At 46.8% G+C, this 18,767-nt stretch overlaps 1 protein-coding gene across 5 annotated transcripts in view; it reads right to left on the bottom strand.

The window, feature by feature from the left end:
- Window positions 1-18,767, bottom strand: part of CACNA2D2 (calcium voltage-gated channel auxiliary subunit alpha2delta 2) — a 240,941-nt gene that overhangs the window by 195,402 nt on the left and 26,772 nt on the right. For 2 of the 5 annotated variants that reach the window (XM_017819922.1, XM_017819923.1), the window contains exon 1: window positions 18,330-18,415. The exons of the other annotated variants lie outside the window; for them this stretch is intronic. The gene's annotated coding sequence lies outside the window, so the exon portion shown is untranslated. Of the gene's footprint in view, window positions 1-18,329; window positions 18,416-18,767 lie in introns of those variants that run through there. 5 annotated transcript variants of the gene reach the window in all.

The following is an 18,767-nucleotide window of genomic DNA, read 5'->3' as shown; positions in this document are numbered from 1 at the left end:
AGTTTTCTGCTTGAGGACACTTTTTTCTTAAAAGAAGCCTTAGGAGAGTGCTTGTTTGGCTGTCAGCAGGAGCGGATGTTAGGGAAAAAAAACAGATTTGGTCCTTTTCTTTTGCTGCTTTCCTGGCCCCAAAAATAAGAGAGAGTCACAGAAACATGAAAGGGCAAGAGGAAAAACTACTTGGTAAGTAGATATACTGCCCCAAAGCTTACTGGGTTCTACAGAGAGTGTGTTCTGTACAAGTGTCTACACTTCACACAGGGTGTTCAGCCAAGAATGCTTCACTCTGATTCATACGCTTTGGTTCAGTGCCCAAATATTGCTATTTAATAAGGTTATTAATTACCGTGTTGTCTAATTTTTGCTGTGCAGGAACTTCTTATAATTGGCTTATTCCTTCAAGATGCTTAATCCCTTAACTGTAATAGTGCGTGTCAGCACACACACGTGCACGTGTGTAAGTGCAGTGCCCCCTCTGAGCTCCCCTACATACCTAGGCTGTAAAAACCCCACGTGAGCCAATATTTACCCATCAAGGAAAAAACAAGTTGCCTTTTTCTTTTTCCCCCTGAAGATACAACTTGCAGAGAGCACCTGTTTCTTTCCAAATGACCGAATAATTACTGACCGTGCTCCCAGACGTTATCAAGCCTCCCACACTGTCGTTTTATGACTCTGTTTTAATTTAAAGTACGTGCCCAGGTGTTTATAGAAAGGAAAGGTGGGAAAAATTTGCCTGCTGGACTAGTCTTTTCTTAATATTTGTCAAGACATTATTCACCTCTACCATCTGGTCTTCCCTGTAATAAGAAAGCATCTGTGACGTTATTATAGGAGGGAAGGACAGGACAAATGAATATTAGAACTATATCCCAAGGAAGATTTTTGAGAAAGAGGAAGGGGATAATGTTTCTACATTCAGCTTTATCACCACATTACTTTGTTCAGTTCAGACACTACCTCTCTGTGCCTGTTTCTGTGTCCTATCTTCTCTCTGCTTCATCTCTACATTTTTTTGCAGCAGTGTATGTCTTGAAAAAAACAAAACCCACCCAAAAAAACCCACAAGTGCCAAAACCCCTACCAGATCCATCTTGATCCCAATTTGACACCCCAACAAGTATTACAATATAATGAAAAGGATAACTGTGGGGTTTTTTCAGCCTGCAGGATAGATAGAGCTGAGCAAAAAGCGAGGGGGAAATAGTCTGGCAATTACACAAAAAAATTGTGTTTCATTAACAGGTCTTGAGCACAAATATACTTGTAGGTACCTGTGGGAAAACCAACAGTAACCACCGACTTGTCACCAGTGACATTTAGGACAGTAGGAAAATTGTTCCTTAAATATGATTTCTCTATTGAAGAACAGAAGCATTAACCATTTAAGGTCTAACTCTGACTAAAAACAGAAGAGGCAGTAGGTGTTCAGCAAGTCATAGACATACAGGGTGGCAGGGGCTTCAGGAATTCCTCTTCCACCATTAGTTGCACTGAGACATCTAAACACCTGAACCCTCTGCACGAAGTATTGTCTAATCTGTTCTTTAAATCCTCTGCTGAAGGTGAACCCAAGATCCCCACAGTACCTTCTTCCAGTTCAATTTTTCACCACATGGTGAAAAAGTTCCCTTCTTATTCACCCTAAATCTCAATTCCCTCTTCCCGCTTATCCCACCTATAGCACACTAAAAAATTCTTATGACAGGCTCCCATGAACTGGAAGATCATTATTCTGCTGCATCCTTTGGAGTATAAAAATAAAGAACGGAAGGGCAAACTCAGCTTTTCCCAGCTTTCCCTATTTTGCACCGTTTTCTAAATATTTCATTCTTTCTGTTGTCCTTGTCTGGATTCTCTGCAGTTTCCCTACATCTCCAAAGGCTCATGCCAAGGAGTGAGGTCAGGTACTCCCACAGAAGCCAAACCCAGTGCTGTATGAGGAGGAAGACATCACTTCCCCCGTCTTGTCCAAGAAGCTACTGAACACTGCAGAATAAATGTCCCCTTCTGCTATGACAGCACTTTGTTGACTCAAAGTGATCCACGATAACTCTCAAGATCTCTCTTGCCACACTGCCACCCAGACAGATGTTCTTTATTCTGTGTTTGTACATTTGATTTCTCCCTCGTAAGTGCATCGCTTTGCATTTGTTTCCACTGAATTTCATTTTGCTGATACCCAGCTCGCCGTTCAGTTTTACTGGATCATTCTGAATTCTGATAATGCCTTCCAAAGTACATCCAACCCCTCCTAGCTCAGTGTCACCTGCAAATTTTATAAGCATATTTCCCATTCCATTGCTTAACTTATTAATGAAACTATTGAATAAAAGCAGGTCCAGGGCAGATCCCTGCAGGACCCCACTTGAAACGCCCTCCCAGTACGACAAAGAGCCATGATAACTATTCTTTGAGAGCTGCGTGTCCAATCAAAATATCTTGAATTTCAAACTTTACAAAAAGCTGATTTGGAGTATTTGATATGCAAAGGAGCTGGAGGCCAAAGGATAATACAGTGAATAATTTAAAACCTAAGAGCAGGTTTGAGGAAAATCACAATCTGCTGGCGGATGATTTGCCCACAGACAGAGGAAGGAGAAGCCGGTGAATGTGTTAGTTGGTACATTTGCCCAGCAGTGCTGCAAAAGGCCCCATACAGGCACTGATTTCTTCTGATCAAACACATGCACAACCTCTCATAGATACAGCAATGAAAAGAACAAATGGCAAAGCAACCACAGCAAATATCTCCTGCAGACAAATGGGCAGAGGAGAGAGCTTCCCCAAAAGGCCCTTCCAGCCATGAACCTCGTCCCTGATCGAGTTCCTCCCATCCTTATCAGCCTGGAGTTCATCTCCAGGCCATCACTCAGTGATGCAGCCACTGTGTGATGGATACCTGGATTTCAAGGGCATTATTTGGCAGGACCTCCGTATGAGGATCCCCAAATACATTAAAACTGTGCAGGAATTAATCCTCACAGCCTGAAGGGGTAAATCTGATCTCAGCACGTGGCCACCAACTCATACTTCTCTAAGTGGGAGCAGAATCAGGCACCTCAAGATGCTACCCTATTTTCACCTAGGTTCAACAAGTTCAGCAAGCAATTCCCTACCATGTGGGGAGTCTAATCAAGTCACTTACCAAATATATAAGCAAAATGTATAAGCAAAATTGAACCTGGTTGCCTTACTAGAGGAATAAATTAGCTATAGGATTTATGTCTGGAGGTCCAGATGGACTGTTTCTGCTGCCCTGGGGATGGTCCTGCAAATGGGAACTTTGTCAGGTGGCTCATATACTTTGACATCTCATGTGATGGTGGCAGAAGCACCAGCACACAACTCCAGGGCTGTAACACAAGAAGAATAAGCCAAAGGCAGTGATTACCAGTTACTGGAGCTGTGCTGGTGATACTGGCAGTACTCTCCCCAACACAGCTAACACTTTTTTTCAGAGCCCAAGCTAATGCAATGCCTTAACCTCCCTGCTTTTTTGAAAGCTATGCTCGTATTTTACACCTCAAAACTCTATTTCCATGGCACACTTGCTGATGTGCATCAGGAGCAAGAGAAGCCCGTGGCTTCTTCGCACCATCTTTGCACTCCCGTCGCGCAGGATTAGAAGTGGCCTCCTAATCTCAAAGCCTGTCACAAATCTAGACTTGAAACAATGAATTAATAAATAAGTGAGGAGGTGTCAGTTTTATGGCACACGCTACCTGCATAAATTTCACCCAATGCAGCCACTTGTCATTTCCAGCACCCCTTGAGACCCCAATGGCTGATAACTCTTGCACGTCACTTTGCAACCCATTATACAGATGAAGTGTTATGATAAAACCTCCCTCCTCGCTGACTCCTTCTGTTTTACAGATGCAATCTGAGTGGAGGCTGAAGAGATCCCATCCCCCACGGCAAAGATAAGGTTACAGAGGGTAGGTCTTAGTAAGGATTTTGCAAGCTGCATGAATTATTAAAGTCCTTTATGATATAATGACAGACATATCAGGTTATTTGTTTATTCTGTGTATAATTCATGACTCTCTTGGGAGCTAGACAGAAGTAGGATCGCTTGTTGCATCTTCTTCATTCCAGTAAATCCTCATCACCAGCTGGAAAGCTGAACCCCCCCTGAGAAGACAAAACAGCCACACCTTGCAGGACCTGCACTTGGGATTGGAGATGGGAGAGCTTTTTTCACAGCCTGGAGAAACAGTGAAGCTGTCACTTGAGTACATCAGGCTAGATGGCTAAAAGATGACAGTCCCAGTAGTGTTTCTGTCTCGTGCCACCAGAATAGTGTCCACTAAAGCATATGCAAACAGCTTTATGATTAGATGCTATGAGTTGCCCCATGCTCCTATATCACTGCTGAGCAACAGCAGAACCATCCAAGCTCATGCAGGCTCTTATAAGACTTTCTGGCTACACAAATACTACAATACTGAACACAGCAAAACAGTTCTCCTTGCTTGGGTCATTTGTGGAGAGTCTGGTCAAGATGTGGGGCAAAGCTTGATAAGGGAGTGCCACGTCCTGATGGCTGGAATGGAGTTTTTGATACATACATTGTAGTCATCTCTCATTTCCCTAGTGTGCTGTTTAAAGAGTGAGGGAGATCTGATGCCACAGCAGCACACTGGAAATAAAGGATTGTCTGGAGCCCCTGGCAAGAAAGAGCTTCTCAGCTTCCACACAAGGTTCTCCACCCAGGGATGCTCCTACTGCCAGGAAGAGTCACACTACTCTGGAGAGCTGTAGCAAAACACAAAGATGGTCAGTCTGCAAACAGCACACTGTAACTCTTATCAGCCACCAGACACCAGAGGACTGCTTTCAGCACCCACCCTGCCCATGGCACATTTCAGCTGAATGGACATAGAGCAGGCACAAATGATTAATCTGATCACTTAAAGACAAGCCATGTTAAGGAATTTGATAGAGGACTCCTGACTAGTCAGACCTCTGCTGAATTTCTATCTACAGCTTCTCTCCTTAGCAAAGAAAGATATCATTAACCTCTGCCACAAAGATCTCCTGCTACAAGAGCTATTTAGGGGCATCCACTGTCATTGCTTCAGCCTCAAACCATGCCAGTCCAAGTCTCCTGGGGTTTCTGGAGTAGCCTCTCACAGCACCATATGGAACATTCCTCAGGGGTTTCTGGACATCACTGTCACTCAATGTCTATCTAGTTAAACCCCCACCTTAAACAACCCCTCTCCATACCATCCCCCTACCTGAGAGGTTCCTGGCTCCCAAGAGAGCGTTGTAATCATTGTTATTATAAAGCACTTAGCGATGTTCACTTATTGCATCTCTCACCAGCCAAATACCCAGAACCCTGTTATTTCAAATGTAGTTGCCTTCATTTGCAGAAGCTCTTCATTGTATTAGTCCCTTTCAGCAATGAAAGGAAAAAAGGGTGGGGGTGGAGAGCACTAAAAAAAATAAATAATAGTTTACCACATTTTATGCCATTACCTCACTACTTTGTGATACACATCTAAAAGCTGTTTGCAAGACCTCTCCTGCTATAAGGTGGCATCCAGGCAAGCTCTGAGGCAGAGAGAGAGTGGAAGCGTCAAGCCCAGTTCAGTTTTGTCCCAGTACTGCTGCATCACCCAAAGCATTACAGCAACAGAGATGAAGCTGCCAGCTTTCACAGGTCACCTCCTCTCTGCTCCCCATCCAGCTGGGACAAACACTGCTCCACAGGGAAATAGCATATACATACCCCTTTCCTCTGAAAAGGATACAAGTCTGTATAAATGGAGGTTCCTGAACCACACTGGAAACACTTAGGATTTGCTCTACATGCTCAAGACACTGATCTATCAGGCTCAATTTCCTCATCTCCAGCTGCAGCCAGCTTTTCAAAAAGGATGCCCTCCTGTCTTGGAGGACCCCATGAAAGGAGGATGCTGTGCTGGAGCACCTTTAGGAACAAGGATACTGTGCTAAGCGCAGTGGGAGTTCTCCCTGCTGCAAGAAAACACCACTCCACAACAAGCTGCCTTCCCTTTCCAAAGGAAAGGGTCACTGGGAAACTCTCATGGAGCCTAAGCACAGATGTGTCCCTGTCCTTTGCCAGATGCTCCAAGCTGATAACCAGCACTGCATCCACAAGCTTGGCTTCACAGCTTTCAAAGGCACCATCCACATCCCCTCCCCACTGCAACACCACAGTTGAAGCAGACAGTGCAACAGCCCATCAAACATCATTTTGAAGGGGCTGGTCAACGTTAAACTGGCAAATCCTCCCAACATGTCCAACAAAAATAATTTCTGTCTTTTCCAGGAGAGGAGAATGGAGCTACAAAGGCAAAGCAGGAGTCCCAAACCCAGACAGACTTTTGGGAGCAGAGTCAGAACTGCAACTCAACCTCCTCATGCTAAATTTGATGTTTGCCCTTGGAAGACACCGCCAAAGCAGGAAACTCTCACACCTGTGGGTACCCCAGAGTAGGATTCCTCCCAGCCCTCAAACACAATACCACTCACATGTAACTGGAATTGAAGATTACAAGAGAATTCTCTCTTCTGCTTTTCTAAATGAGTATTAACATTAAACCCCAAAAGATCTGACATCCCAAAGCCCTATGAATAGAATGCCTCGGACTCTTTTCTGTAAGAAAGAAAAATCCCAGTCTCTAATGTGGTCCTCTCAATGGGGCCTGTGACATCACCAGCCCCTTTCTATTTAGAATAATGACTTCTTCCACACGCCAAGAGATTTGAAATTACCTGTGAAATATATTTCCCTAGGCACAGGCTCAAGAAGCATGTAAATTACCCGGCTTAATGGCCTCCAGAATTTCTCTCTGAGACAGACACGGGGAGCAGGAAATGTTCAGATGGTATCTCAGATACCACCCAAGGGGTTAAATGTGCGAGGGATGGTCAGCAGCTACTGCCCTACAGTCTCCCCAGTAACTGGTCCCACTGGTGAGCATTTGCCACAAAGAGGCAATGGGCACGAGATCCAATTCTAAATGGGTGCATCATCAGCACAAAAATGCAATTTTAAAGAGAGCATTTCTTGGGAAAGGTGCCTAACCATAATTTACATGGCACAAGGAGCCAGTGTAGGGCTTATGCAGCAGAGGGCACCCATTTAATTTGCAGAAGTCCAGTGCTGAGCACTCAGCAACAAGGCCTCTTGCCCTCTGACTAACTGCACAGAGAACAGCACTGCCCAAGCTTTGATGTTCAGGCACTTGCCAGAGAACAGAGTCCTTCAGAGGAGCTTTTCATCCACAAGGACAGTTCCCACCCTCCCAACACCGAAGAAAGGGACAGATACTGTCCCTAGAGTCCTCCTGCCCATGTTTTTTGTTCCTGCAGCTGAATCTGATGTCTTGTTAGTACAGAGCAGAAGAAACGTTTTCCCCAAAACGAAGACCATGGATCATTCAAGGAACAGAAGAGGAGTAATTAAGTGATCTGGTTATATTTCCTGCTCCACCACTGACATCCTGGACTCCCTGAAACCTCAGTTTCATCAGCAAAATGAGCAATAGGGAAGTGCTATTGCAAAGTGCACGTACAAAACTATGACAAGGAGTGGAGGATGGAGAACAGGACAAGATGCTCACACTGCAATGGGGAGGGAGAGGGAAGGGGGACAATCCTAAGGGCATAATAAAAGAATTACCTGTCTCCCCAGGGAACAAGCCTGAGGCACATGAGCTTTGTTCCTGATGCTTGCCAAGACTGATAGGTTGGTCACCCTTTAACACACAGTGGACAGAAAGTAGGCCAGAAGGTCAATCAGGGATAAGAGAACACCTGGGAGATGGGCCTGGCAATGGAAAAATGGGCCAAATTCCTCAGTGTAAACCTCCTCAGAGCAAAGGTGTAAGACAAGGTCTTTGCTGAGACTCTTCTAAAGTGAGAACCTGCCCTCATTCTCGGCCACAAGCATCTCGCTAACCCACATACTGCCAGAAGCTGTGGTATCACAGCGAGATTAACACAGAAGCAATTTTAAAAAACAGCAATTTCCAAGCTAATTTCCTCACTTACAAGCGTGCCACTAAGGGCTGCAGTCCGTCTGGACTCCTCACAGCTATCTGTGCTCAGGATTAACTATACAACACTGCCAGTAATGCAAGCACTCCACTACTCAGAAACTATTAGAAGATAAATATGAAATCTCAATATCATAGCAGTAGAAAAAAAATGAGGAGAAGGAATGTCATTGTAATAAATACTATAACCAAGCCAAATGAGGAAGCAAGGTTACTTTCATGTGGAAAATTGGACCAAAAAAAAAAATGCAATATACTTGAAATAGTCCTTGCTTTGGTTGTGGGATGTGGACTTTTGTGCAGTGAACCTCACAAACTTCATAACAGTGCAACAAACTGCAGTTCAAGCCAGTACTGCAGGTTGGCAGCTGTGGGGTGAAATGGCACTCTAGCCACCAATTCCACTCAGCCCTGAAGCACCAGGCCTTGCACATGAACCCTTCATCTAACATACACTGTTAAGCAGAGAAACTGCAGGCTTAGGCATTACTTGTGGTCCCAACTAGGCCTTAGGTAATGCAGCAGCTGGAGCATCTCACCTGCAGCCCAAGCAGGTCCCATTTCCCACACTGCAATCACTGATACTCCTCCATAAGAAGGACAGGTACTATTTACCAAACCTTTCCCTTCTGCAGTTGCTTGGTGTTCTCTGAAAGAAACTTCTCATACAAGAACCCTCATGTTATCTAGTGAGATGTGATAACAACTGAAAGGCCCAAACACAGCAATAAGTAGATTTAACTAAGAAAGTCAAATGTTACACAAGCTGCCATAAAACCACCAAGTGGTTTTATGGCAAAGCTACCCTTCCACCAGCCAGCTGTGACTCCAGAGAGCAGGATGAGGTCTGGCAGTCACCTCCCCATGAGAAGGCGGCTGGCCATGCACTCAGTTGCCTAAGATTGCCCAAATAAGTGACATTTATTAAGTGGCCCTTATAAAATAAAAAAGGCAAGGCTGCTTTCAGCACACATAATCACATTCATAAACTGCACAGACCAGCAATGCTTTCAGCACAAGGCTCCACTTGGAGTGGTGTCAAGAGAAGAAGGGCAGGAAAAGATTCCCGCACGGCAGCGTTGCCACAGGCAGTGCTCCATGCAGAGCACCAGCCTCGGGATGCATCCTCACCTCTGGCTTGGGAACGCTGTGCCTGCTCGAGCAAACACGGCCCCAGAAGGGCTGTCACCACAGGGCTGCAAGGAGGGGGAAAGGTATGAGCCAGCTCAGCACTCGCAGTGCTGAAGTGAGACCTCGTGCCAAAATGTGGCTGTCAGAGCCCTTTGGTACCCAGCTGCTCCATCCTCATGTCTGGGCAGGGAGCACAGGGAGGGCAGGGGGAAATTGAGGGTATAAGTTCACCTGTGGAAGGGGCCACTTCACACGAGAAAGAGCCTCAAGCACCTAGCAGGCAGTAGGGGTGAGACAGAGCTAGTTAGATTTTTCTCTAAAGTAAAGACTAGATCAAAACAAATAAACATAGCAAGGAGCAAGTGACACAGAAAGGTTCAATTTAGCCTTAAGATGATGGGTAAAAAGGCGGTTTTGATGTCAGAAATGCCAACACAACATTTTTGCTGCTGGGTCAAACAGGCGGGCAGGTGCTAAATGGGGTTATTTAGAAACTGGGACCAAGGCATGAGCAGATAGTAAATGTGTTAGATGTGTTTCTTTTCTCCATCTCACAATAAAAAATCACATCAGAAGCAACCACAACCACCACCATATTTCTAAGAAAAAGGCCTGAAAATTTCTCCCCGCATAATCCCACAGCATGGTTATATCAGGGATTAATTTGTCCCGGTATCTTGGACATTTTCTTGACAATTCTCAGTTTTTAAACCTTCACAGCTGTAGCAGAGCACAGCACGCCAGACTGACAACAGCAAATTCTTCTGCATTGTAACAAGCCCAACGTCAGGAACGGCTCAATCAGAAGTCCCTCAGCACTCAGCCAAGGAGGGGCACAAAAGCATCCCTGTTCACAGACAGGGTCCCCTCTGCTCTGTGCTCTTGGAAGTGCTTTTATTCTGCGGGAGGCAAAATAATGTCATCAGTTTGGTCACTGATCAACAATTATTAAGACTTCCCAGCCAACAAAAACAGAATAAATAAAAACTAAGAACTGCGTGAAGAGAAAAATATTGATTTTTTTTTTTCATACTCATGTAATCTACCCTCCTTCCCAGAGCAGGCAAGGGAGGAGGGGAAAGCAGAGTGCCCACGAAGCTTTGACGCATGCCTAGCTCACCGTCCTGAAACCCTTTTCAGCTTGCAGGCCTTGAATAATTAAATGCTGTTTCTTCCACCCTTTTTTTCCCCCCTGGTATTCATGACACACTGCTGCAGAAGGCTTCCTTCTACCTGGGCAAGGGGCATCCCTCTCTCTGCAGAGGTACTGGAAGCACGCGAGCCCACACAATACTTCCCACACACGCTGATCCCAAGAATGTGACACTACAGTGAACGCTCAGCAGAGACCTCTAATTTACAAGACTACCTCAGACATGAGGAAAAGGCACTTTGGCTCCTCCTGGGTCTACTGAGTTCGTTATGGAGCAATAAAAAGACGTTCAGCCACTCACAGCCCAGAATCTGACTCAATCTTCAACACCTGATAAAGCTGAACATTAGGTGCTTCGCTTGGCTTAAGTCTGTCTCTATTTTGGTGTTCATGTTACAGCTGCCAAAAATCTGCCAGTGAAACCCACCATACGTTAGAAATGCAAACAAGGCACTGCATTCATGACCCTCCCTGTGTCAACGTGGACAGAGAGTGTTCATTGGCCACAACAGAGAGGTATTATTACATGAAATTTAATAGCTCTGAGGATTCAAATACAAGAATATCTCCGGTTCAACAGAAATTACATCGCTGAGAGCTTTATACATTTTTGATGGGTAAGGAGCTTATACAAGGTTGGCTCTGGAAATTATTTGGACATATGCCCCTTGTTTTGCTTTCTTATTTGGGGAATTAATGTGGACTCAGACTTTAGATATGGGATTCTTCTGGCCTGCAGAATATTAAATGCTCACTGGAGAAGAAACAGAGCCTGACAGCAAACTGGCAGCTTGTGACGAAAGTTTCAGGACCCAGCTCTGCTATGAGTTAAGAGGCATTGGTATTTATATGGAGAATCATATCCTCATTTGTCACTTCAATGGAGATGGATATAACACTTTCCCAATTCTTTCCACCAATTCGACCGTTTAAGGGCTAACTTGGTGCTTCCAAGGCCAAGAGGCTCAGAATCCCAAAAGCATGGGGCAGGCTCTGTTTACCCACAAATCAGGTACACAGGAAGCAGCCACACCGTGAACCTGTGCTGTGCCTGCTGCATCACTGATTTCTAGCTCTGGAATGGTGTTCCAGCAGGGACTGAAGCAAGGCAGCACGCTTGCAGCCAGGACTCCAGCTCTTACTGCCCTCGCTCTCCGTGTTGGATAACACTGATTTAATGCTCCTGTGGACACACATCTTCCAGGTTATCCTGAGCAAACCTCTCTGATCCAGAGCCACGTGCTCTGCACGCTTGCAAGCCTTCCAGTTGCCGAATGCCCCGCAGAAAAGCCTGGCCAGCCCTGGCTTGATCCTTCATTTAGTGGAACTCAGATAAGAAAACCTCACCAAAATGACTATATACTCTACCAAAACTACCCCTGCAAATAACATTCCTATAGATGGGAAGCAGCCAGTATTTTGGCCATGAGATTTTCACCCTTCTCTGTCCTTGTTTCTGTACTGCCCCCATCCTTTCCGCCCCCCACCCTTCACTGAAGCATAAGTTGCTTTCTAACACCACAAGGATTTTTGCTCCAGTGCACAGCATGATCTAACTAATTCGCACTTCATTGCTCTGCACACCTCATCATTTGCACATGAAAACAGCAGTCTCTCTATCCCTCCACTTGCTGCCTATTTCTTCCTCCTCCTCCTCCATCCTCCACCTCCTGTACCTCCTCAGCACAACTCCACTACGGAAGCTGCAGTGAAGAGGCTCACATTACCAGGACTCCATTGCTTTCACAAAATTTACTAGCTTGCTGTGAAACCTCATAAATAATTCAAGAAGACAACCTCTGTCAGGTAAATGAACGTGCCTTTTGTAATCCATCACCCCGGGTTTTCTATCACAGGGATACCCGTACTCATTGTAGGCACAACCCCTACTGATTCATGAATTCCCCAAGTGTCACTGTGGGACACGGCAGAAGAACAGTTTTGGCACCAGCAGAACCCAAGGAAACCCAAAGTCTACCCAGGGCTTCAGGAGGTTCATACAAGATACCCACTGGTGCAGAAGTAGCTCCATCCCAGGCCATGGAAAGCACGGCTCCATCCCCACTCTTCAAGGACAATGAAAGAAGGAACAAGGTCAAGGGAGGCGAGAGACATTCTTATTAAAGATCTCCTTTTCACTGCAAGAATTTCAGGGATTTTGACATACACCAGAGCTAAAAATCATGTTGCATCCTGTACTTCTTGCATTTAACTCCACGCATCTCAGTGGTGTTACTGCACAAAGGCACTTAAGAGATAGCCAAACTCAAATTCTGTTTTGACAACTGTGCCCAAGGCTTTGCCATCATCAGCGCTATTGTACTAGACGGTTTACACCCCCATTTAGCACCCAATCTGACTGCTGTCAGCAATTACCTCCTCTGGAGTTCTCAGCCCCAGCCAGAAGCCTGGGGAGGAGATTTGATCCTGGTTCTCCTGAAAGGCATCTCCCGTGGCCCCGGGAGAAGGTGCGCTGTGCAACCGTCCCCACCAGACCGAGAAGCAGCTTCTGAGGAGGCGGCACTGTGTCCTAATCAGAGGCAATAATAACAACCTTGCCGTAGTTAATGAATAGATAGAGAAACCACAGACCGTGCACCCTTTGTCGGGCCTGACTGCTGTTCGGATCGTTGTGTCTCTCGCCCTGCAGCCCTTTCACCTGTCACAAGCTCATCTGGTTAAATACCCTGATCACTCACGCGTCAGTCAACGCGAGAAACACTTGGCTTTACAGCGGGAGAATGAATCCTCTCGTCTGGGTAAACATCTTTTATTTCTTGTGATGCTTATGGCCAAAAGATAATGGCTGGGACAGAATGGGAAGTGTCACAGGACAACTGTCAAACTTAGGAAGAAAATCCACTCGCATTCTCCAAAAGATCAAATGATTCAGCCTGAAGCAAAACATGCCAATAGCTTGTTGATACAAACTAACTCTCCAGTAACAACAATTTGTACAACCCCATTCCCTGTGTAATAATAACCCTGAGGATGAAGGCTAGATTACAAGCACAGCTCTAAACCAACAAACTACCACCAACCCCCCTGAGAGGAAAAATATTTTTGCTAACAAAACACATCTTGCCTTCAAGAGGCTCCTAGAAAAATAAATATCAAAATGTACAGATACCGTCCTTTCTTGCTGCATAATTCACTTAAGTAGTTTGCTTGGTAATGACTTTTGCTTTTATTTCATCCCACTTGAGTATTTCATTGGCTGAAAAAGCATTGTCTGACTCGTATGGCGTGTGCTCATGAACAGTGTTACAGGGTGCAGGTGCCCAGGACTTAAGCCCTTGAGAACCTTTTTGATGGCTTTTGAAGCCAAACACGAGGAAGCTCGTTCAAGGATAAACTTTCAGGTTTGCATTTAGACCCTCTGTCACCACCTCCAGCTTTTAAGGGGCTGTTGCACACACACATAAAATACATGTGAAGTTTCTTCACAACAGAGCTGCTGAACTCTGTCAAACACCGAGCACGAGCCCATTTCTACCCTCAGGTTTCTGTGCAGGAGCCTTATCGATTTCAGTGGGAAACCAAAGGTGTCCTCGAGAGAATTTCAATTAACAATTTCTCAATGTATACAGTTGAAAAACTCTAGCTCCTGAAACCACAATCCTGAAGGGGATGACTGCAGGCAGGGTATGGTGTGGAGGCATCACAAAGACAGGCAAGAAAGTGTTAATGCCTTGCTCTTTCCCCATGTGAGAACTGAGCAGGAAGCATTCAGGAATGGCAAGAGGAATGGAGAAGAAAGTTCTAAATGCCAAAGAAATATTGCCAATGGCTTTTAAAGAACATTTGTTCCTCTCTGTGAGGCTCTTCTTTTACCTCTGGGAAGTTCAGGGTGCCTCTGCGCACCTCAGAGAGGTTTCTGCCACCAAGCACAGCCTGCACAGGGCTGCTGCAGGGCCACTGGGTGTCTGTGCCTCCACTGGGTACAAACTGTCACAAACTCAGCCCTCATGGGGACAGAGCAACATTATCTGTCAGTCACTCATGGTGGTAGATTGCCCTCCCAGGGAGCTGTCTCCCTGCTCAGCCGAGCACAGCAGAAGACAAGCAGGGATATCTCCTCGCTTCTTCTCTGCTCCTTTTCTTACAAGTTCCCTTCCCAAGCATTAAAACCATAATTGGAAGAGATTTTCTAACTGCACAGCAGGTGGGCAGTGGAACAAGAGAAGGAACTTCCTCTATATGGCATCATGCAAACCCTAAAGCAGCCAGTTCTAATGGAGTTATTTATTTCAAGCCCTGCTAGCCCAGATGTGCCATCACTACCAGCGTCATTAACCTCATTTGGGGTGAAATGACACAAGTACAAATCAAAATCTGCTACAAAGAAGCAACTAATTTGGAAGAGACAGCCTCAGGCCCACCTTCCAGTGGGGATGGGAAGCTATTAGGCCTTACTGCCCTAAGCAGGGGCCTTCACTGCTCACTATCCAACAGGAACACAGGTCACACCTTCAGCCTGCTGCCCAAAACAACTGTCTGCATCTGACAAGTGCTAAATCCACTGGAGAAGCAGGGCTGGCACTTTCCCCTACAGACATGCCTTTCTCCTGTGGCCGGCTGGGCAGAGATGCCCTGCAGAGCAGCGCCGAAGCCAAGGCTCGCCGGCGGACGCGCAGCAATTCCGCGCACACCTGCCTCCTCACGAGAAGCAAATGGCTCAGCACCCTCTAGCAGATGGCAATTTTCCTTCAAGTCCAAGTGACAAAAAGCCTTGCTGCAAAGTGAGGAGGGGGTTTGTTCTGCTCCCCAGCAGCGGTATTTGCAGCCACGTTCCCCAGCAGTCACACACACACGATCTCCACTAACGGGAGGCAATGGCAGTACAGGTGCAGGACTCCCCTGACCGACCAGGCTTTCAATCACCTAATGCCAGCTCGCTCAGAAATTCAAGCAGAGGTTGTTACCGTGCTGCCACAGGAATCCCTCTGTGTGCTATTTAAAAGAAAAATTAACTGACACCAACAGCCTGCCTTTCCACAGCCATTAATCCCATTGACCACAGAGATGCACGTTCTCGTACGTGGCGATGCCTAAAAGGAGCCTTGTCAGTCAGTGGACATCACCTAACGCGCCCGCCCCAACGGGTTTGTTCCAATCTGGGATTTTGCTTTTTAAATCTCAATGAGAAATTCCCCGTTGGACAACTGGCTGAGCCGAGCTTTCCTTAGCTCAGCATAAGATGATTAAAACCATGCTACCCGGGAGGAGAGAGATAATGTAGAACACCAGCGATTTATCAGGGACAGAACCAAGAATCAACACACTGACAATAATTAATACAATCGTAACCAAAAATAAAAAAGAAAAATGTTCTTTATTTTCTTCTCTCTCCCCCCTTAGGCAAAATATCCTAATCATTCAGTCTGCTGCCTGCCAGAATGAAACAATTCTGGGGCTGCTTAAAAAAGCAGCCTAATTTCTGAGAGTCCAGTAGTGAAAGATGACTTCAGTGATTTACAGAGAAAACCTCCAAAGACAAACATGTTTCTAATCAATGCTCTGAATCATTCACAAGGGTGCATTGTCCAAAGCAGGAGAAATTGGCTTGTAACAGGAAGAATTTAGCAGCCCATCTCATCAGCTCAACTCAGCTCCTGACCAGACAAATCTGCCAAAGAGATTGAAGTTATATCCAGCCTCTTTAAAAACAAGAAAGGTGCAAACAGGTAACTACTCGGGGGAACAGTCAATTAAGGAGGGTTGTTCAAGCCTTGGTGCCAGTTACCATTGCATTCTTTACTCCCATTAAGTGTTTCCTTCCCGAGAAACAATCACGGCAGCCCTAGGGCAGAACTCGCCAGGCATTTCAGCCCACATGTTACAGCACTAACCCACTGCCCAGCAATTGTGCACCATCATCAAATATCCATTCATGACCCTTCTCTTCTCTGGGTTCACAGAACAGGTCATGAGGGGAACCAAATGAGCAAGAAGATACCAGGTCAGGCTGAGGTCTTGCATCCCTTCTGAGTCTCTTCTCCAGATGCAGCCAGACAGCATTGATTCCCACCACAGACACACACAGAATAAGTGGCCTTTTCAGGACCATTCCTTCATATTTGCAAGCAATTATGATTCTTTGCCAGTGGGTTCAGTTTTTGCTCATCTTGCCTCACCCAGTGCAGGATCAGGCCCACTCTGATAAGTCCACTGATAAGAGAGCACAGAGCTAACAAAATCTAGCCTAGCAAACCCCACCAAATTAATTGGAATAAAACTGCTTTGGTTAAAAAGCTGGCACTGTTTATTAGAACAACATAGATAATAATGAGTCTGGGCGAGGGAAGACCAGCACATTATTTACAAATTATACGCCTTTCTATGTCTCTCTTGGTTTAGGGACCTTCTTATGAAACTTTCTACAGTTAGAAAGAAAACACAATTTTGACTCACAACCTGGTATCCAGAAGAGATTTATTCTATTGTATGATTCTGTGTTCTGAATTTAAGAAGAGAAAGCAACAACTTACAATCCATGAAAAGCTGCTGAAATATCAAAAACATCCCACAAACTTTATCTGCGCTTCACCACGTACATAATCCCCTTTGCTCCCATAGGAATTCTCATGGAAGCAATGATCGTTCATTAAGAGCAAGACTGGATCAGGCCATAAGGCTGTGGTACTTGGACGAGAACTGGCATGTTCCCTTTCCTCTCCTCCCCCTGTAGGTAGACATTTCTCAGGGTCTTATTCTGAAGAATTTCTGTATTTACATGACAGCAAGAAAAGGGAATCCATCGGCTCCCAGAGCTCAAAGATATCTGGAAATATGGACAGACCCGAAAGAATCCAGAAAGAAGCTGTCTGAACGGGAAGGATTTCTGAATAAACAACCATGCCTCCGGTGAAGGCAGATATTAACACGGTAAGCTACAGCTCTCCCAAATAAACAGCACTGTTTCTTCTGCCGATAAGCCTTCTTTTCAGAAGGCCTGACTACATGCTTGTAAAAATGTACTTTGAGATCAAAGACACTAATCTAAAGGGCTTTCAAAAATACTCCCTATGACATATATATATGCAATGTATTTCTATTCTTAAGCAAATCACAAATGACAAGAAAATTGTGACATAAAGCAGTGCACGTCCACTGGGGCAGCACAAAGTTAAGGGCAACACTGCTATTATTAACTCTATGTCATTGAAATCTTTCCCCCACCTTCAGAAACGCAGACTGTAAGGACACGGTGTCAGCCTTTACTTTGAATCGTCTGGATTTCTTTCCGTTTTGTGTCAACAAAGCTCAGCATTTCATAACGGAGATGACAGCCTCTTAAAATACATCTCGGCAAGGTTTCACATGGATGTGTGGAGGGGGACAGGCTTAAGGGTTATCACGGAAGGCAAGAGAGCCGACCGCGTTAGCAAATATTCCCAAACGTTAACTTCCAAAACGTTCTCTTTCTTCAAAAAAAGATCTATTTATATCCTTCCTGCAGCGACTCTTCAGTCCCCCACCCCCTCACCCAAATGAGCTGCTTTCCGACTTTCTCTTTCAATACATTACAGCCAATTTCGGTCGGTCCAGAGGGAGGGAGAGGAAGACCCGCCAGCTCGGATAGCCTGTGGAACTATCCAGCTATTATTAGTTTATGCTCAAACTCCGGTGGGCACGGCCGGTTTGTGGGTACCATATTGTGTGCTTGAAAACGGGGATGGCGGGGGGAAAAAAAAAGAAGTCCTTTTTCGGTCTTTCCCCCCTCTCGCCACACGTAAGGCTCCGACAGCCGCCCTGCGGACCGGCACCCGCCGGGGAAGTTTGTGCTTTTCCAGCAACTTTGGGTCTCGCTCCTCGCCCCGCCGCTCCGGCGGGGAGCGGGCGGAGACCCCCGCGCCCGCCCGCATCCAGCGCGCCGGCACCGGCAGCGCCCGCCGCGGCCCCGCCGCCGCCGCTCCCCCGCAGGCCCCGGGGCGGCCCCGCGATGCGCCACCGCGCCGGGCCGAGCCGAGCCGCGGGGTCCCGGCCGGGGCGGCGGCACTTACGTGTGCTGCTGCGGGAAGCTGTAGCCGTGCGCGGCGGGGGCGGCGAGGAGCAGCAGCAGGGCCAGGTGGCCGCAGAGGGCCGGGGCGACGGGCGCCGCGCTGCCGGTCGGAGCCGCCATCGCCATGTTTCCATTAACGGCGCGGCGGGGAAGGGGCAGAGGCGGCCCCGCGGGGCGGGCTCCCCCCGCCGCCACTCGTGCGACGAGCGCGGCAGTCCTCGGCAGGGGCGGGGGGCAGCGCCGCGCCGGCTGCGGGCACCGACCGCCGGCCGCTCGCTCGCCCCGCTGCCTGTCCGCGGCGGGCCGGCACTGAGCGCCCGCCGAACGCTACTTTCCCTCAAATAGGCGGCCCGGCCCGGCCCTGCCTCCTCCCCGCCCGCTCCCTCCCTCCCTCCGGCCCCCCGCGCCGCCCCGGCCCCCGCCGCCCCGCCGCCGCAGC

The sequence above is a fragment of the Lepidothrix coronata genome, unplaced genomic scaffold, assembly GCF_001604755.1.
Source record: "Lepidothrix coronata isolate B3197 unplaced genomic scaffold, Lepidothrix_coronata-1.0 Scaffold78, whole genome shotgun sequence".
NCBI classification, from domain to species: domain Eukaryota; kingdom Metazoa; phylum Chordata; class Aves; order Passeriformes; family Pipridae; genus Lepidothrix; species Lepidothrix coronata.
Note: the sequence above shows the minus strand (reverse complement) of the source record. Positions and strands in the feature narration are given on the sequence as shown.